Here is a 20921-nt window from a genome sequence, read left to right on the forward strand (position 1 = left end):
TACTTTGACTGGTTTAATTGTTCACATGGGTACTCTCTATAAGGGACCCAAAATCTGCTTCCATGCTTGAGGACCCATCTCAAGAGCGCAAACCAGTGTCTAGGAACAGAGACATATCACCAAAGACATCTGTTCTTGTCCACAATAAGATATAACAGAGGCACGAAGGAAGTAAGAAATGTTTATTTAACTATCATGCCCTAGAATGCAGTATTCAAGCAACAATTAGAAAACAAACGCCTAAAAAACATAGTCAGCATAGTCAGTAAACCCTTTCAGATTATAAAACAGATTAGCCTAACTCCCCTCCCCTTTTGCAGAAGTGGAATGATTATACAATAAAGATCTCTGGGATTAGTAGCGGACCCACTACATTAGCATACACAGTTGGACATGCTAAATCTCAGGTACAGTCGTGATCTCTTTTCAGAAAGTCTCTCTCTATATATATGTTACATTACTGAGCATACCTATATGACAAGGCTCATGTGCTCACATCAACAGCTACACTCATGTGTTGTGTCTAGGTGCTAGTGCCTGACAAGAACAAAATAACATGGGAGATTGTTGCTTGACCTTGTCTGCTGTGTTCAGACTAAATCCCAGGAAAGGACAGAAAGCAAAACAGCTACATGTTCTGTGTACCAGTACAATCCAGCACAAAAATAAGTGTGTTTATATAGTAACCTGTGCGAAGCAAATTCGGCCTATAACGTGCACAGTTAGGCTAACATAGGGAAAACTACAAAGGGCCATTAACTGAACACATGACATTACCTGTGAGGACATGTGTCTCTCCTTGGCATGGTCCATGAATTACCTTCCAGCAGTGGACATGTGAGTGCATAACTCGAACCTTACTAGCGCTGAGTTTGTTCGGTTGAAGAAAAGGTGGCATTGGACCCCGATTAGCAGTGCTACTTGGTGGAAGCTTTTGCATTTCTGAAGGACACACTACTCACCAGCACCCACACTCAAACTACATTTCCTATGATTCTGGTTAACTCTCATTTTGTTGGAAATGGCAGTAGCCATCTTGGACTTACTGGGTGTAGGTTTCTTTATGTTTCACAGCATTCTTGCCAGGCAATTGAGATACTTTGTTGCTGTAGTCAGAACCGTAATGGCAGAACTCAAAGAAGTCTTGGAGTATTTTTGACTTTCCTTAAGAGCAAGGTGAGAACTGAGTGTGAACACACAAAAGTTTTCTATGGATTTGGCTCATGTTTTGCAATGAAGTTTAATTCCTACAAGTAAGAACTATGAGATCCCTTGGAGAAATTGTGAACTATATTTTTGTTGCACATTATGAGCTCTTAGTGTCATGTGGAAATGAAAAGGATCCTTTTTATCTTTAAAGACTATTGTAATTTTCAGTATACACATATTGCAGTTACAGGTATAATTGATGCTCAGAAGTGATTAAGTGGTAACAGTGTGAGCTATGTAATTCTAATGAATGTTTGCTATGATAAAATACAACCTTGTATGTACATAATCACCACAGAGTGCATATTCATAAAATAGAATGCAGCAACCTTGCTATAAAGGAAAATGAAAGCTATGTTAATGGATTTAATACAATTTGTTTTACACATAATTATGTGTGCTTTAGTTTCAGGAGAAAACAGAGATTCACTGAAGATGTATCAATGTTAGAGAAGAGGTGGAAATATCTATTTGGTGACCAAGTACTGAAGATGTTTGCCTTGCCCTTAGATATCTGTTACATAGAAATAGTGTCCAGCAGAGTGCAGACAAAGAATGGCAATATCAGTATCTGTTTTCTCTGTTAGCACAGGTCCCTTTTCCTGTGTTCATGGCTATTCAACATACTACAGTTTTGTGTGCTAGGCCGTTGATATAGAGAAGTCTGGGAAATATTATTTGCTGCCTATGGATTAGGAATACAAGTTTAGTGCTTGTTGACGCTCCTCTACTCCACCTCTAGTATTAGACATCTCCACCAGGTCTTCTCCACAACAAGATCTGCAAAGAAGAAAACAAGGTTAGTGATTGTAGCAGGGAGGGACAGCGAGATAATATAAAACAAATAATGAAACAAATAAGCAGTAGAAAATTTTGGGCAAATAACATAACAATATTTAGAGCATAGTCTATAATAGTGAAGGTACTATGCGGGGACAAGTCAATCCTGCAAGCGTTGCATGATCCAACAAGTGATACATTCATCCTTCAAGCTGTGTTTAAACCAAGGAAGGACAAGTCAACGCTTTATTGATCCCATGAGGGACAAGACACTCTAGTTACATCCTCATTACAACAGGGCTAAATCTAAACGTAACAGACCTAGACAGAAGAGAGTAGCATGGCTACCTCCTTGTTTTGGCTTACCGTTTTTGGGCTATTCAACATTTCTGCAATGCTGTAGTAAATGGCACAGGAGATGTATAGAAGGCATTGACATTAAATGTCTTTTTTTTTATTTCAAAGTATTTTTATTATTTGTTTACAAAACAGGTACATTCGCATTTTCGTTAAGGGTTTCCAGATAAACGTAGTTGGTATTACAGAAATGACATGATACAGTTTTGTGCACGTCCAGCTGGTCCCCTCTGTGTTGCCTAGCTGGAAAAGTTAGAGACAGGATAGCAAGAAGAGAGAAGAAAGGAGAGAAAGTTTAGAGGTAGGGTGCAAGAAGTGTTCACTCGCTATGAGCCTAGTCTGGGGTTGTATCACAGTGTGGGGGCCGATCTCCCCCGGGGGGTCCCAAGTGGGCTCACGGGGGTTCGTAGTAGTCCAGGAGCATGTTTAGCGACTTCCACATTCCCCTAGTAGCTGGTCTCCAGGGTGAGTTTTGCAGGGCAGTGCTATCTGCGCCTCTGAGGTATGTCACCCAGTTAAACCAGCATTTGTATGATTTCTTAGCAGTATCCTTCCAGTTGGACAGAACCAATTTAACTGCCGCGGTCAATAGGAGGTCTAGAAGGTCCCTGTCCTGCTGTGCAGGGAGTCATGCGGTTATGAATGCGGTGGTGAGGGAGGAGAATTCTGGACTTAGTGTACACCCCAGCGCCCTTTTTATGAAGTCAAAGATTTCCTCCCAGAACTTTTTGAGTTTTGGGCAGTAGAAGATGAGGTGTGCTAGGTCCCCTTTTTCACTGCTGCAGTTCCAGCACAGGTCGTTCTCTCTGAGGCCTAGTGAGGCTAACCGAGCAGGGGTCCAGAAGGTCTTGTGGAGTAGCCAGAATTTTGTTTGTGATAGTGCTTGCGTAAGTTTGTTACATGAGTGGGATGCAAAGGAGAGCTAGCTCCTGCTCATTGAGTGGGGCATTGGTTTGTTTTACCCAGTAGTTAGATGTATTGTCGTTAAGTTTGTTGGAGTTTGGACGGAGTAGTTTGTAGAGGTGTGAAACTTGATGACCTATTCTATTGATTTTTGTTATATACTGCATGATTGACGGGATGGCTGGCGAAAGTTTGGATTTTGTTAGGGCTGTTTTGATTTTTAGGAAATTGTAGAACTCCATTGCCGGGAGTCTGTGTCTATCTTTCAGTGTGTCGAACGTGCTGGGGTGGCCTTCTTCCTCTAGCTGAGCTGGGTATGAGATGCCTTTCTCTATCCATGCGTCAAAGACTAGGCATTGTCCATTGTATTTGAATTTCCTGTTGGCCCAGAGGGATTCCCATTTCAAGTTCCTTACACTGTTCCCCATTTTGTTGTCTATTTTTAGTAGGGCTATTTTTGTGTTTTTGAATATTGGGCTAGAGGTGTGTGCGAGTTTGTTAGCTGTCAGCAGCACCAGTGGGTTGAGGTTGTTTAGTATGGCTCGCTCCACTAGTGGCCATGCTGGCGTGATCTCTTGCGGGGGTGACAGCCAGCAGGCTCCTTGCTTTGCCAAGAATGCCGTTTGATAGGTTCTAAAGTCTGCTAGGTTTAACCCCCCCCAATTTTTTGTCTAGTCTTAGTTTTTTAATACTAATGCGTGCTTTTTTACCCTGCCATAGGAAGTTACTAATTAGTTTATCCACTTTGCGGAGGAAGTCATCCATGAGTAGTAGGGGTAGCATGCTCACCAGGTAATTGGTCATTGGTGTAATCATCATCCTGATTGTCTCTATTCTGCCCCACCATGTTATACATTTGGAGGACCAGGACTCTAGGAGTTTCTTTATTTTTTCTAATAGTAGCTTCTCATTTTGATTTAATGTGGTCATGAGGTCGTTACCAAAGTGGATCCCCAGGTATTTGATGAACCCTGTTTGCCAAGTCAGGCCCGACCCTCCCAGGGAGTCCCTATAGGAGTGGATGTTGAGTGGTTTGCACTCTGATTTGTCCCTGTTGAGCTTATAACCTGAGTGTACTGAGTATAATTCTATGGATTCAATCAGGGCCACAATAGAGGTCCTAGGCTGATAAGAATGTCATCCGCATAGGCGGCTAATTTAATTTCCACGTCCTTTATGTTGATCCCCTTTATTTCGGCATTAGTCTTGATATCGCTAATCAGTGGGTCTAGGGCCAACAAAAAGAGTGAGGGAGACAGCGGGCAACCTTGTCTGGTGCCGCGTTGCAGCGTGAGAGGTTCAGAGAGTGAGCCATTAATAACTATGCATGCTTTTGGGTCCCCATACAATGCCATCACCTTCCTAATGTACCCTTCCCCTAGGTTGAATGACTACATGCATTGCTCGAGGAAGGCCCAAGAGACTCTGTCGAAGGCCTTCTCGGCATCACGGGTGATAGCCACAGCTGGCTCTGTTAGTTTAGAGGTGTGTTCTAGAATGTGGCAGAGGAGTCTGGTGTTGTCGATAGACATACGGGTCTTTAGGAAGCCTACTTGTGAGATGCTTATTAAACTGGGTAGAACAGGGTTTAATCTTGTTGCCAGGATATTCGTGTAAGTTTTGCAGTCTACGTTGATTAAGGAAATGGGCCTATAGTTCTTGGGCAGCAGTTCATCCTTGCCTTCTTTTGGTATGACAACTATCTTGGCCTCTGACATGGATTGTGAAACCAGCCCATCCTCCACACAGTGGTTGAACATTCTTTTTTATGGTGGGTTTCAGTTGATCTAGAAAGGCCTTGTAAAAAGATGTTGTGTAACCGTCCGGGCCTGGGGCTTTGTTGTCCTTCATCAACTTGACCTCCATTTCGATCTCTGCTGTGCTAATTTCTTGACCTAGCCTCTGTGCTTCTACTTTGGTTAGTTTGGGGAGGTTGAGTCTGCTGAGATATTTTGTGCACGCCTCCAGGTCAAAGCTCTGATCGTTTTTGTAGAGTTCCTGGTAGAACTCTTGGAAGGTCTTTAAAATGTCCTTGTGCCTTGTATGGGTTTTGTTATGTGAGTCTGTGATGGATGAGATGGTAAATTGATTACGTTTCTGTTTTAGGTAAGAGGCTAGGTGTTAACCCACCCTATTAGCCTTGCAAAGGTTTATGGCCTTGTATTTGTTGATCCATAGACCGGCCCTTTCACTCAGGATTTTGTTAAATTCGTATTTCTTGACGGTTAGTTCACGTAGGATAGTAGTGTCATGCAAGGCGCTGATGTGGGCTGCTTCCAGTTTCTTAATGTCTTGCTCAAGCTGGGCCAGGTGCAGGTTAGTGGTTTTGTTGATTTTGGATTTAATTTCGATTATTGTGCCTCTGACTGTCGCCTTGAGTGCATCCCAAAGGGTAGTTGGTTTAGTGTCCGGTGTGTCGTTGTATCTAAGATATTCATTTATGGCCTCCTCAATCTTTTTTTGTTTACTGGGTCTGACAAGACGTCACTATTAAAGCGCCATCTTCGGGGGATTTCTTCGTTGTGGCACCCACTCAGCTTTAGGCTGATACATGAGTGGGCTGACACTAGTCTCGGTGCTATGTCCGTGTATTCTATCAGGTGTGTGTTTGGGCTTGTGATGAGAATATAATCTATCCTGCTGTATGAGTTGTGTGGGATGGAGTAGAAGGTGTAATCCCTAGTGTCAGGGTGCTGGAGCCGCCATGGGTCCTTATGGTTGAGTTTGGCACAGATGCTTTTTAGCGTGGAGTGTGCTTTTGTGGGCTGGGAGTGGCAGTTTGATTGTCTGCCCAGTATATGGTCTAGAGACATGTTAAAGTCCCCTGCCACTACCGTGAGGTCATCCTGTGGTAAACTGTCCAATTTATGTGCTACGCCCTCCCAAAATGCAGGGTCGTCAATGTTAGGGCAGTAAATGTTGGCGTCATGGATGTGCTCCTCCCCTCTTCACAAGTGTGTTACTAAGAGTCTTCCTACCTCGTTGTGGTATTGTGATTCTATTGTCAGGTTGGAGTTTCTAGATATGAGCGTAATTATTCCCCGTTTCTTCCCTTCTGCAGGGGAGCATGCCATCTGTGAAATCCAGTTGGCTTTTACTAGTTTGAGATCCTCGAGGGACAATTTGGTTTCTTGTAACAGGACCATATCCCCTTTACTCTTAGCAAGATAGTCGAGTATTTTCTTGCGCTTGACTGGGTGTCATACATGAGCTGCAGTGAGTATTTACACCATCCAGATATGCAAAAGAAAATGCAGTTTGAAAGCACTGTCAGGGCACATGAAATGGAACAGAGCTTTTCCCATGGAAGGATAGAAGAAAAACGATTTTTATATAATGGTGTTACTCGTGAAGTATGCCTTGAAAACCCTGCATGGTAAGGTGCATATTATATAAAAATCAATACACCATATACTTGAAATATGCCCCCGCCAAATGAACGAAGACCTAAAAACTACTTCTACTGTGTGGTTTCACTTCTATGTTCTATAAGAAAAGCCTGAGAGTGATTTAAATATGTATTACACTTTTCCAATGAGGAAAATGCTAGAAAGTTAATTCAAAGATATTTTCCATACGTATTAAAATATGAGTTATTAGTGAAATCAGATTGTTGATACCTTTAATATAAAAGTAATTTTATAAAAATGTACTTTGTATTGTCTGAGCTAGAACCATCTTAAAACCATTTCTGCCACTCGTCACAATTCTAGAGGTCAATACACATTCCTACCTGGGGTTAATAACCATTTGTATCCAAAGGACAATGACTTGGTTTCTGGACCCAGTATGGCAGGAGTGTTGTCAACAATTGGCCACTTGTCAGGATTACCCACCTGGGAGGGACTGAGGACAGCTAGAAGAACAAACAACAGCCTTAACATTTCCTCTTTAGATTATCTCATCCCGAGTGGGTTTGACAGGATCTCCTCCCAGCCATTCCACGACCTCTCTTACACCCTTTGGCTCAAATCTCAGCAAATGAAAGAACTAATTCTGATTGTGACAGAGAATTGGAGAGCTCGTCTAAGGAAGTGGGTGGCTAGAGTCCTGTCTGGGGCTCTTCCATAGGGAAGAAGATTTCAGACATCCTACATTTAAGGCTTAGTGAATTGTTAGTGCATACTGAAGGGGAAGAGCTGCAAAAGGAGTTGGGCATAGAGCAAAAATTTAGACAGGATTGGATAGGGACAATTCTCCAATCTGTGTTTAGTGCATAGGACAAAACTGGCACCTCACCACCACCTCTATAGAACTTTCTTGGAACCAATAATCAAAGAAGAGGAGCCCACAGGAAACAATAATGCACTTGACTCCTGCTGAAAGAAAAGTACTCCAGGACTCAAAAACTCCTTATTGTTGCTGCACCCAGGAGCTAGAATTGCTCGTTAAGGCCTTGTATTTGCCTACTCCAGGGCACAAAAAAGTCTGATGATGAGAGGGTTCTGTACAGACAGAGGTCTGTACCATGCAGAATCTGTGATAAAAGAGTTATCTAGTGCCTGAAAGGCTGCTGTGAGGCCCTAGTGGCTCCAAAAGTGGCCAGTAGTATATGGAGTTAAAGAAAAGAGGAATTTAGGGCCTCGTCTAGAATTAAGCAAATAGGGTACTCTGTTGCCTTTCTACTCCATTTAGAGTCGAGTGGACTGTTAGCTCTCCGTCAGGACTACCCCCTTGGCTCCATTAATAGAAAGCTTAGTCTGATGGCTTGACAGAGTGCTGAATGTTCGAGTAATGGCATTAACCAGGTCCTCCCATTTATGGCTGAAGGTCTGATGTCATTTTATTCTGTCTCTCACCCTCTGAGTGTGGGGGTCATTTGCTATTTGTTTTTCAAAAATAAACTCTGACTTTGAGAGTTTGTTTTCTAAAAACAAAGCATTTGGTGGATGGCCTTAAAAACTGATAACATTCATCCACCAAAGGATTGGGGCCTTCAGAGGAACTGCCATGCTAACGTTTCTTCTAAAGGTGTAGTGATCAGCACTGGCTTGTTGGTTATCTCTAAATATGGCAGGCTTCGCTCTGTCAGAGTGGTGGATGTAATGATGTACTCAACTGTGATGTACCAAATATAGACTGCTATACCTTAAATTGGGGCGTCAAATGCAAATCTCAAACTGAGTTGACATGGTGTGCAAATTAACAGTGGCTTGGGATGCGGCCCAGTAATTACCAGGGGATGATGTTAGTTCAAGCTTTCCAGTCAACACTTTCTTGTAAACTTTAGTGTGTTGCCCTAAGTGGGACGTGTATGCCCAGATGTGTGTCCTGTGCACACTGTGTCATTGGAAGCAAGTTGCCCATAACTAGGGCAAAACGATCCTGGATTGCTTGTGTTCCGGGTCAGGGAGGACGTGGCTTTGCAGTTTGGGCTGGTCCGTTCTGATTGGAGCAGGGTCAAGACTGATTTGCATATAGCTGGGTCCAAACTGAGGTGTTAAAGAGTACAAAATAACAATAGATTGGGATGAAGCCTTGAGCAATTTCCAGTGGCTGAGATTAATTTAAGCCTTCTAGCCATCATTTTATTGTCTACTTTAGTGTGTCATCTTAAGTGGGGCGGGTATGCCAGACTTGGTTTCCGGGCACACTGTGTCACTGGAACCATACAGTACCCACCTCATGAGTTGATAACTAGGGTGAAACTGGTACTGGGTTCCTTGCATTCTGGTTCAGGGAGGACCTGCCCTGCCTGTTCAGTCTGGACTGTTACAATTGGGGCAGGGTCAAGACTGATTTGCAGATAGCCGGGTCAAAACTGAGGAAAATGGTATGCAAAATAATGATAGATTGGGATGCGTCACCGAGTAATTGCCAGTGACAGAGATTAATCAAGCATTCTATCCATCACTTTTTTGTATACTTTAATTCAGGGCATTAGCCATTTCATCTACTTATAGGGCTGGGGAAATGTGCAGAGCCTTGTGGAAAGAGGTCCTACCCAAGGCTGGCAAGAATATCAGATTTGTCATGCTTGGAGCATTTTGCTGTGCAGATAGTTAGTACTGGTGGACCTCACAGAGAAGGAATCTGACCTCATGGAGCCCTGCCTGGCTCAGCATCCAGCATTGCACTGCTGGAGGATTTTGGTAAATTTATAACGGCGACAAAGCAACCTAAGCGATTTTGAGAAACATTTAGCTTTGGATGTCCAAACTAACAACTTCAGCAGAAGCTTGACGAATATTGCCCATGTTTACTAATGGTATGTATCGCCCTTGCACCAGGCAAGGCTACTCAAAATGTTGAATTAAATTTACCAAGCCACGAAAGGCCAACTTGAACGACCCTGTGTGGCTTGGTAAATCTGAAGCACACATAGAAATGCCTATGAGGATTGTTTTTGTGCAGGAAGGTTCCCCTTCCTTCATAAAAGCAATTCTGTCTGCAATGCAGGCACTCTTACACCACAGCACAAGGGTGCCTGAATTGGCTCAAGGCAGCACACTGTGCTCCAGAGTGAATAGAGAACATGAATGTACCATATAATGTTAAATATGGCACATTCTTGCCCTCTCCCTTTCATGTAACCGTCGGTATTCAACTTCTCTACGCCAACTGAGTTTGTGGATTTTTCGCTACTCCGCACTCCACTCAGAGTGCAGAGTTCAGAAAAAAACTCCGGCTCTATGACGTAGCGGAGTTTGCCCTGCCACAGTGCCACCCACCCCGAGCAGGCTTACCGTCACGGTGCTCCTCCGCTTCCTTGCCCTGCCCTGGCTGTCCTCCTCCTCCTGGCTGTCTTCTCTCCACTCCAGGCTCGCTCCCAGGCAAAACCAAACCCCTATGTCACTCTCTGGAACTGCGCATGAACACGCGCACATGCACAGTTCTCCCAAAGAACGGGAGTTTTGTTTTGCCTGGGAGCGAGTCTGGAGTGGAAATGGAGACAGACAGGAGGAGGAGGACAGCCAGTGCAGGGTATGAAAGAGGAGGAGTGCCGTGCTGGTAAGCCTGCTCAGGGTGGGTCAGGTGGCAGGGGGCTCAGCAGAATTGCACAGAGTTTTTAGCCAACTCCGTGGAATTCCGTGAAGTGGACCTCCGCTAACTCCGCCCAGCATTACTTTTATGCAGGGCAGTTCACCAAGGTGTCTTGCTGTGTTGTGTGGAATGAAACCGTAGTAAATCGGCCCCTATGTATCTATATATTTGAGAGACCTTTGCTTACCTCAGACTTGGACCGTGCTCTACTGAAGGGTTTTGACTTCTATTTCAGAAGTCTTAAGGTAAAACTTTGACTGAGATGGCCACTTGGTGTACCCAAACTTTGCTCCATCATTGTCAGCTTGAAATTGTGCCTAGGTTCTGCTCAAGAGTGAAAAGATGTTTTTCAATTGTGCTTTATGTTTCTAAGATATTTTTGTCCTAAAACTTAAAACATTCATAGCTTTGAATCTACTTATCTATTTTGAACAATTTTGGTGTGTTTTTGCTCATTAAATTATTGCTATTTTCCTAAATTTGTTTAGGGATTATATTGTGTTGTCTGTCTTTAAAAGAGTTGGTACTACCCAAAGTTAACATGAACTTTCCTAGAGATTGCCTGCTGCTTGTTCCTTAGCTACCATTAGTAGAGCGTAGATTCTCGAACATCTGTGTTTTTACCTAACTAGTTTGTGTTTCTTCAGTTTGTAGATGGCGAACCCTCCAATATCAATAACCCAGTTTCTAATAATGAGGTAAGGGGCCATACACAACTTCAGAAAGCAGATGCTATGGTATTGAGGACAATCTCATTCAAAACTTTGCTTAACATATAGGACATGAAACACTTTCATATACCCATGTAAACCAAAGAGAAAAAACATCTACAGAAGAAGAAATAGTACTAATATCATTGACCATGGGTAGTTTTGGTGTGCTGTAATGGTTCTTATTGCAAGGACAAGGTGCTGGGGGTGATACTTGGGTCCCATTTTAATTTTCCCGTCATGGTCTCATGATCAGCTGTGGGAAGTTAGCACCTCCAATTGCTACCATGTATAATCATTGAAGTTCAGTAGTCCAACCTCTTGCACTCTCATTCACCATCTGGGATAATTCCGCCTCTTCTTAACATCATCAGTTCAGTGGTTGTGGGTGGCAACTGCAAAGACCACACACTTTGCTTATAGCGCCTCCTTCTTAGTGACTCTGTTGGCCAGTGACTAGTATTAAATATAGGTTTAGAGGATTTACTATGTTTTCATGACTTTAGGAATATGGTTTCCGTTTCACAGTTGAGCTTGGTAAACTATTAATGCAATAAACAAAGTGGTCCTATTAAAGTTAAACCAGTTGTATTAGCACCTACAGGGCGCGGGTTATAGTTACCTCACTAACTATAACATATGAATTTCACTAGTTTTGTATGAGTAAAATCTTAGCCTAACTAGAACATTCCTGTAACCTTCGTTTTTTCAGTGAATTTCTATGGTTTTAGTAATTGTATTTCTTAACTATAATGTCCCCGTAACCTTGGGTCTTTCAGTGAATTCCTAAGGTTTTAAAATTATATTTCCTAACGATAAAGTCCCAGTACCTTTGTTTTTTTGTGTGAATTTCTATAGATTTTTAACTACAAGTTGTGTTTGCAGAGTGGTGAAGATAGGGGGTGTGGCCTTCGATGACCTCTCAGCAATCCCACTGTGTGGGACATACTTGGGGATCTTGCCCCCCCAAGGACCCTCAGCAGTCAAGGGGACTTATTCCCCTAACCAGTAGTGGGCCCGGAGACGCGCTTGCAGAGTGGGGGAGAAAGGAGGCATGGCCTCCAAAGACCTCTCAGCAATCCCACTGTGTGGGACATAGTGGTGGTAACAGGAGAGGTTGTTTGTCCCCAAAGACCTTCAGCAGTCAGGGGGACTTCATCCCCAACCAGTAGTGATCCAGGAGTTGCTTTTTCATAGTGGTATAGAAAGGGGGCATGGCCTTCAAAGACCTATCAGCAATTCCCCTTCTGTGGGACTTACTGGAGGTAACCGAAGGGGGTCCTGCCTCCCAAGGACCCTCAGCATCCAAGGGGACTTCATCCCCCAACCAGGAAGCACATTTGCAGAGTGGTGGAGGAAGGGGGTAGCGCCTCCAATTACCTCTCAAAAATCCCACTGTGTGGGACTTACTGGAGGTAACAGGAGGGGTTGTTGGTCCTCAAGGACCCTCTTCAGACAAGGTGACTTCATCCTCCAACCAGTTGTGCACTAGAAGGCACGTTTACAGAGTGGTGGTGAAAAAGGACCTCCGGCGACTTGCCAGTTCAGCTTCTTTTTATATGTTTGATTTATTAGGGCAGGGGGGCTGCATGCCCTCCCTTCCATGGGCCAAATTGAGTCCTGGGCACCGCATAACCCGCAGCCCAGTCTTTTTATTTAATTTATATTTTCTTAAATTAGAGGAGTGGGCCATGTGACGCCAAAACTGCTTTCAGTAACTTCAGGAATAGAGCTTCCAACAGTGAGGATTCACTTTTCAGGCATGCTTTGACAGCTGCACAACAAGTACTAATGTTTAGGGCACTCCATTTTAGATGCAACCAAAATAGCCTCAGATGGAGCAGCTTTTCACAAATGCAAAGAATATGGGTTGGTGATTCTTCCTGTTTTGCACAGAAACGGCAATGTGTATCATGATTATTAAAGGTTCTCTGGCCATACCAATACATTTTTGTGGAATTAAGCAAAATCGAAGTGTCATTAGCTCCTGTGTTAGGGCTAAGCTAAAAGGCAGAGAAATTTATATCGGCAGGGCCCCTGCTTCACACAGTGGGGATGCCCAGCTGTAATGTGACAATTTCTTAATGGTCAGGATGTCCTGTTACTTGGAGATTGCTTTTGCTTGCTTGATTGTTAATTCAGGAGGCCACTAGGCTAAATCTCTCTAGCGTTTCCAATGCAAAGCTGAAGTATTTATGCCAGTTGGTCAAGAGATTTTTAATTATTTCCCAAATTATGTTTTTTGGCGTATTTGTTTTGCTTGTTTATCTTTCATGCAATATATTAAGAATTTGCTTGCTGGACCAAGCAGAACTCCTCTTGGATTTGGGCATGTGCCGCACAATTGAGAACGGAAAATACTTTTCGATAGCAAATGGATTGTGCCCTGTCCAGCTAGTTTGCCATTCTTTCCACCCGGCACTGACTTTTATTTTAGCCCTCATGTCTGTATGAAGGGCAGTGATGGCTTTTAATAAATTAGCTGGAATTCCCCAAGCATTCAGTTTTGACCAAAGCCTTGATCTTGAAATGCTGACAAAAGTGGTTTGAATGTCAATAGAACCAGCTTACAGGGCAATGCCCTTTGCTGTCATGGTTGCTTCGCTCAGGTGTGACAGGCACATAATATTGTCCTTAATGTGGATTCCCCTTTGGTAACCTGTTTGACTAATCAACATTAAATTGCTGCCTTCTGCCCTGGCTTGGAGCTCCATGTATAGGGTGCTGGCGAAGCACTTCCCATTTGTATCTAGAAGTGCAATTAACCTGTAATTCTCCAGGATGACCGGGAGCTCTTTTTGTGTATTGGTACTATTAGTGAGCCCCGACATGACTTGGGGATAGCTGACCCCAATTGATATTGCAGAAATAGAAGTGCCATGACTGAGGCCCATCTAGTTGGAGCCCACTTGTATACTGCTGCCAGGATGCTGCTTGGGCCTGGAGTGACATTTGGGTGCATTGCTTTTATTGCCTTGGTTACTTGAGCCGGGCATATTTTTGTCAGGTCCCTGGTCCCTGGGCTAGTTGCTCTTTAAGGTGGGTTAATGATTTTGCAAGGAGACTTATTTTTCTTTGTGTTTTCGTTTTTATCCTCCACCTGTTTCCTGTATAGGCTTTTGACACACAATTCCCAATCAGTGGGAGAGACATTGCCACATGTCGCCTGAGGCCACATGTCGCCTGAGGCTTTGAAATAAGGCTTTTATTGATCCACCTCCAGAATTTCCTCTGGTCCTTTTATTTTATTATCAACACACACACGGGGGGCGAGAGGTCCAACCTTTACCTTCAGCCTCCCTTCTTCAACACACACACACACACTAGGAAGGGAAAGGGTAGTCAGGTGGATTATTCGTCCCTTGGTGCTGCTTAACAATCAGCACTGGGAAATACCACTTGTTTTAAATTCTGCCCTCACACACTAGTTTGTGTCATGTATCATCATAGGGAGCACATCAACATCCTGTCACAGACCAACGACTAGGATGGAGCAAAAAAAATCTTTTTTTTAAAACCAGTTGAGGAATTTGAATCAATCTCTCTATCCCAACTGGGATCATTATCCTCTCAACACAAAAATAACTACCTAGGCGATCGTTCACTTAATTTTTATTTCAAACTTTTCATGGCGGGAATAAAATAGTTAACGTGGGGTTTCCAGGATCCTTAGTATCCGTACCTCCTAAAAAAAAAACTGTCTACATGTTTCACCCTTCTCTGAGCCCCAAGGGGAGTCTGCAGGCCTTCCTCAGGATTAGGATCCCTCTTTTATATTTGCAAATCGAGCCAATATTGTTCAAATAAGCATAAGGTTGCTGTTGAAATCTCCTGTGATTATCGACATATCATCCAGGTATGTGGTGTTGGACACCGGCAAATTGGGAGCAGTGACATTAAGGTGGCTTCCCTTCTTAACCTGGTGGGATGTAAATAGATGCAGCCTACAATGAGGGATAGTCTTGTCCTCGTTCACCCACTGCTGCTCAGAGCAATTTTTAAGATGAGTTGGTCCCCCTTTCCTGTATTTAGTACCTTAGTTGTTGCCATTAAGTTGTTTTTTACATAAATTGATACCAGACCTGAGGCATGCCCCTCCGCTTTAGAGGCTGTTGCGGGTGATCCATTTGCTGAAAAGTTCAGCCGGTGGAGCAGTTTAGTGCCCATGTTTCTTGTGTAGCGATAATGTCATGTCCCTGCAGCACTTTGATGGGTTTTTTCTTGGCTGCTGAGTCGGTCAATCCTCTAATGTTCTATGAGCTAAATTTCAGGCTGGTAAACATTAATAGCAACAAAGGGAAAACATCATCATACTTTTACTGGAAGAACATCTTTTTATTGCAAATGATTTTTTCAGAAAACACAAAAACTTTTTTGACACAACCAATGACACTTTGTGTGTTATTCCATATACACACACTCATGCTACCCATCTGCTCTGTGTTTTGCTAGATACTGAGGGTTTTATCTCATACTTCACTGCCGATTCACATTAATTGCAGAAACCTTGAATGTGTGCATCTCAGTTGACTGGGCACAACTCTGGTTAAAAGCGTTTTTTAAGGCACATCCAGGCACATGCATCAAAAGAGAAACCGGTCGCAAATGCATTTTGCATTTGGAATGCATCATCCCAAATGCAAAAATCGCAATTTAAGTAATCTCTAAATTGCGATTACTTAAATTGCGATTGCATTTAAGGAATCGCAAATAGAGATTCCTGAAATGCAATGCATTAAAGTAAAAAAACAGTAGCTGTTTCGCTAATAGGGGGCGCCAATTACCATGGAGTTGAACTTCATGGTAATTTGCAAAACCTTTGAAAAATGCACTTTTGTGCATTTTTCAAAATTTCATGTTGCGCACACACATACCCTTATTGCACAGATCAATTTCAGGGTTGCAACGGGGTGCCCTTTTGACACCCTTGCACCCTTGAAATTGCATGCGCAATTTGCGAGTACCTATCAGAACTCGCAAATTGCGCTTGCAATTTCCCATCCATTCCTATGTTAGGAATGAATGGGAAGCTATTCCTTATTTGCGACTCGCAATTTGCGACTTGCAAATAAGGAATGTGTAGGAATCGCTATTATTATAGCGATTCCTACATGCATAGGATTTTGCGAGTCCTTAATTGCGAATCCTTAATATTCGCACTTAAGGACTCGCAAAATCCTAGCTTGATGCATGTGCTTGATCATGCCTTGCCATTATCAAATGCTAGAGCATATGTCCTGTTTCCTATAGCGAATTGAAGTTGCATTGTGCTTTAATAAAGCAAGAGGTAAGATAAACATGGTTGCTTGGTTGCAGGGCTGGGACCCTTTGCTGGTACTTGCCTTTTAGATGAGAAATGAATGTAGTCTGATTACCGGATCGTCAAGAAGGTTGGTAGTAGTCCGCGGAGTAGCGCGGTTGGATCGAAGATACGAAACTATCCGTCAATGCGGGGAGCGAGGTCCGGTGATACGGCTGCTCTACTACCAGCCTTCTTGACGATCCGGTAATCAGACTACATTCACAATCCTGGTTTCCCCTCGCGGCCATTGCCGTAATTGCGGATCGCGCACCCCGCATTGACGGACTCGTGCAAATTCTCTACTACTCTGGCTATTCAGGTTAAACTGTACAGGCATAATCAATGTTGTCCTGATGAAGATCCTAATAATTCGTTTATAGGATCGAAACGCCGTAGACACTTGTAAACACCCTATATGGTCTTGGCAATACTAAGTATGATACATAAGGGTGTCCCATGTAATGTTTGTTGGTTCATTTCCTATTCCTGCCAATTGCAACAAACATTTTTTGCCTGAACCTTTGTTTTTTCTGTTCTTCTCCTCGTTATTTGTACGGGACACAGGCTTGTGTCCCACTTTGTGTATTTTTTCGATATTTTGCTTCATTGCTATGTCAGTAAAATCTATGACCGCTGTCCGGCTGGACAAGTCCTTAAAGAAGCACTGATTGGGTCCTTATTCATTACTGTTTCCATTCATTCCTTCCTAGGGACTTTTTGTTGTTTATAAATACGTAATTCCCAGGGTCCCTGGTCGACCTTATATGGGTGCTCTTGTTGTTATTTAAATATAATAAATACTTTAGACACGATAAAGCCAAGATCAATTACAGCAGAAAATAACAACAGCAGGAGGAATAGACGCGTTATACTCTTACGAAGACAAAGGTATAGTGTGATTAGGCCAGAAGGGGTAGGTAGTTGTACTGCTAGAGGGGTTATGATGGCAGCACTGGCTAGTATTTCTGGAAATCATTATATGCATGATCTTATTAAGAAACACACCTTCTTATCCTTGAAATTTGCTGAAGGTGATTAAACAGTCTGGTGTATACCTCGTGATCCTCCTAGTGGGCAATACTAGCTATTCAGTGATGTTTGCTATTTCCTTAGCCCCTTGCGTGCTCATGACGGAACCACGCCGTCATGAGCCACGGGCGGCGTGTGCTCATGACGGCGTGGTTCCGTCATAACTGCGGCCGTTGCAGCCGCTCCGCCCACACGGCACTGATTCCCCGCCTGTGCGGGCGAACAATGCAAGTGGGCGGGGTCGTGACGGAACCACGCCGTCATGAGCACAGCTCGCCCGTGACTCATAACGGCGTGGTTCCGTCATGAGCATGGCGGCGCCGCGCTCACCCCACACCCCCCCCAGCGCCGCGGCGGAATTCGCGCCGCAGCGAAGGGGTTAATATATTTTTCAGTATTTCTTAAATTTCTCAATGAGGCATTGACTTTCTTTGCACCTCTTAGTGTGAAAATATTTATTTTTGTGCATGACGTGTTCTACTATTATTATTGTATTTTGTTTAAACTTCTGTGTATTGCATTTTAACTGCCAACAATAAAGTACATTATATTGAAACATAAAACAATGCAATGCATGACAATATTATATAAAGTGCTTATTTGCGTTAGGCACATTTTGCGAAAGTGTGCCCAATTCACAAATTGCCCAGATCCCGTAGCACATACAGACTAACAAGGTCTACTGAAAAACAACATACTGTGCAATTTCATAGAAGTCAGATTGACATTAGTGTCTACTACACTCAGTTGTGAAGTGTTTCCATTGATACAAACGATTCCTGCAGGCTCTCATCATATTGAGACATTGTAGTTTCATATGAATTTGTGTGGACAATCTCTGAGTTAGAGAAAGGATCTTCTCAAATTAACAATGGCCCTTAACATCCATGTCTTCCACCACGCCTGTCTAGTTCTACTCACAACCAATATACATCCTGCTAAAGTCAGTTTCACATTCTCTGCTGGTGTCTCAAACATGACTTTAGGTGCCTGTAACAGGTTACAAGCCTATTATTTTCCACAGTGTATTTGTTTGTGAAAGATGTTTTGTGTCACAGAAAGCGGAATCAATGAGCATAATCAAGGAGAGACACAAAATTATGACAAGTTGTGATCATGACAGCTTTCGCAAACATTCCATATGCTGAAATGATTGGTCTAGGAACAAAAAATATGTTTTCCCTCTTCACCACCTTCCCTAAACTGTGGCACAACCTACTTGCCTAAGTTAGTAGATCATAAATTCTAGGTCTGTGTATCCTAATATTCTGGTAAATTTGTTCAATTCCTGTTAACTCTGTTTTACAACATAATGTTAAAGTATATCTTCTCAGAAATTATATGTAATGTATCATTTGCAAGGCAATAGTGTCAATGACTGAATTGGGCTGACCATACCGTCATGCCATAGGCTGTCATTTGCAGAAGCAGAATGTGAATATCACTTGAACAGAGCAGTGGTTGGAAAAGGTCTGATCCGAAGCCCTACTAAAATGACCTAGCGAGGACAATAGCAGTCTGCATGTTCTACCCACAGGTTTGTCAAATGTATAGCCAATACCAATATCTTTCCATCCCAACATGAGCTTTGAGATTCCATGTAACAAAACATCTGTCTGCGGTCTATTGGATTGATAAATGTTCTATATAATAAGCCAGTTTTACTGAATTTGTTACCACTTTTCTTAGTAAACAAATTACACCTGTGCCATATATACAAACACTTGTTTTGAGGGCCTAACAATGAGTATCACAGTGCAAATATTCTACCACCTGGGTTCCTTCGAGTTGGTAACCAAAACCAAAACCCTTGCCTACTACAGTACTCTGAGATTTCTTGTAACAAATTACCACTCTACAGTTCTTCACACAGTGAAATCACCATCCATCGTTAAATGCTGAGTTGAAGAAATGCATTTAAAAATAAATATGTCAAGTTTGCTGCTTTTGGTATAACTTTTCACAATTAACAGATCAAGCTTATGGTCTTGATCGTTGGCATGTCACTAAACCATCTTAAAGTCTTTCTGTATTGAGCATAATGTTTCCTTCAAGACAAAAACATTCAGCGCAGCACTCTTTTTCCGTGAAAGCACACAACGTCTTCCCAATCGAAGTGTGTACTCAGGCGAATCAACATGTAGGCAGAGCTAAAGGCCCTCTCTCAGTGGTGCTTCGCAAAGTTTTTTTTCTGTTGACCACAAAACATCTGCTACTGCTGCGCTTCAAAATTAGACCTAAACCGGCGTACTGTGAAGATGTGCGTGTGGGCCTTAATGCAAAGTTAATTAGAAGATGGGTGCACTTACCTTCCTTTCCTATTAATTAAAATACATCCACTATTTAAAAAACTGACAGAGGCAGCAGCACGTGGAATTATTTCTTTGCTTTCACGCTAATATCCTCTGCTGTACGTGTTTGCACTTTGTAAAGACATCACAGGTTTTGACACATGAAGTTTCCCAAACCAGTTCATAAGCCCCATGCCATTTGTGGTGTGTGTAAATATGTTTTCAAACTTTACAAGCCGAATTCTATTTCAGTGCTTAAAATGGCTGACTTTCTTTGCCTCAATTGTGCCGTTCAGCTTGGTATGTAGAAATGTAAATACCCAGCTGGGATACGACCCTTTAGTTTTAAAATATTTTGACAAGGTGAGGATTTTGATAATTCTTTAAAAAAAAGTGCACCTGATCCCTCTCTTAAAGCAAAGGTTTGGACTTGAAACAAACTACTGCAGATCATCTCTGGTTTCTTCTAATGGACCATAGAAAAGCGGGCGCCAGTGCTGGGACTGATAACTACATACGAACGCCCTAGGCATGCCTGCAGAATTTAAAATGTAAACATAAACACGCACAAAAAAGGTATTGATGTAATAAGATCTGTCCACAGTTGTTGAAAAACAGAATAGAAATTGTCACTGTCTACTTCATTCACTCTTGCTTAAATGCATGGGTCTATCGTTATTTGAACAATATATATTTGTAATATGCACACATGAATACAGTTGGGATACAAGAGATTTATCACATTTTGGCAAATTCGTTAAAGTTTGACAAAAGTTTAATAGTTGCTCAAGTAGACTCGCACTACATTTGAAGTACATTGTTGCACGATTTAGGAATTCACAAAGAATTCCAGCAGCACTCATGGTATTCCGCACTTAGACTTATATATGAATTTGCTATTGTGAAATGGTTATGCAAAAATGCATTTTCCATTGAAAACATGTCAGTTTGTTTTCTGCGAACCAGGAATGCTAATTTGACCTTAGAAATTACATTATAGCAGGTTCAGACAGGCCTAAAGAGAAATCAGGCAAAGTCCAACGGAGGAGTCTGACAGATCAGTTATATGGGCCAGTTTTTGGGTCTCTTTTGTGGTCTACTGGGCCTGTTTTTACTGTTTAATTTCCCTGATAATTAAACAAACATTGACTGCAGCTAACTCAAGTCAAGTCAAGGAAAGCTTTATTCGGCTGCTATATAAAACAGTCATAAAAGCACAAAAATTAAAAACACAGCATATTATTTACATATAATAAATAGTACAAATGATTTTACAATTAAAAAGAGGACAAACATAATACATACATTACTATTCCAATAAGATACTTTTCCTTATATAAAGTGCAGCTTTTAAGA

This window comes from Triturus cristatus, chromosome 2_1, assembly GCF_964204655.1.
Source record: "Triturus cristatus chromosome 2_1, aTriCri1.1, whole genome shotgun sequence".
Lineage (NCBI taxonomy): Eukaryota > Metazoa > Chordata > Amphibia > Caudata > Salamandridae > Triturus > Triturus cristatus.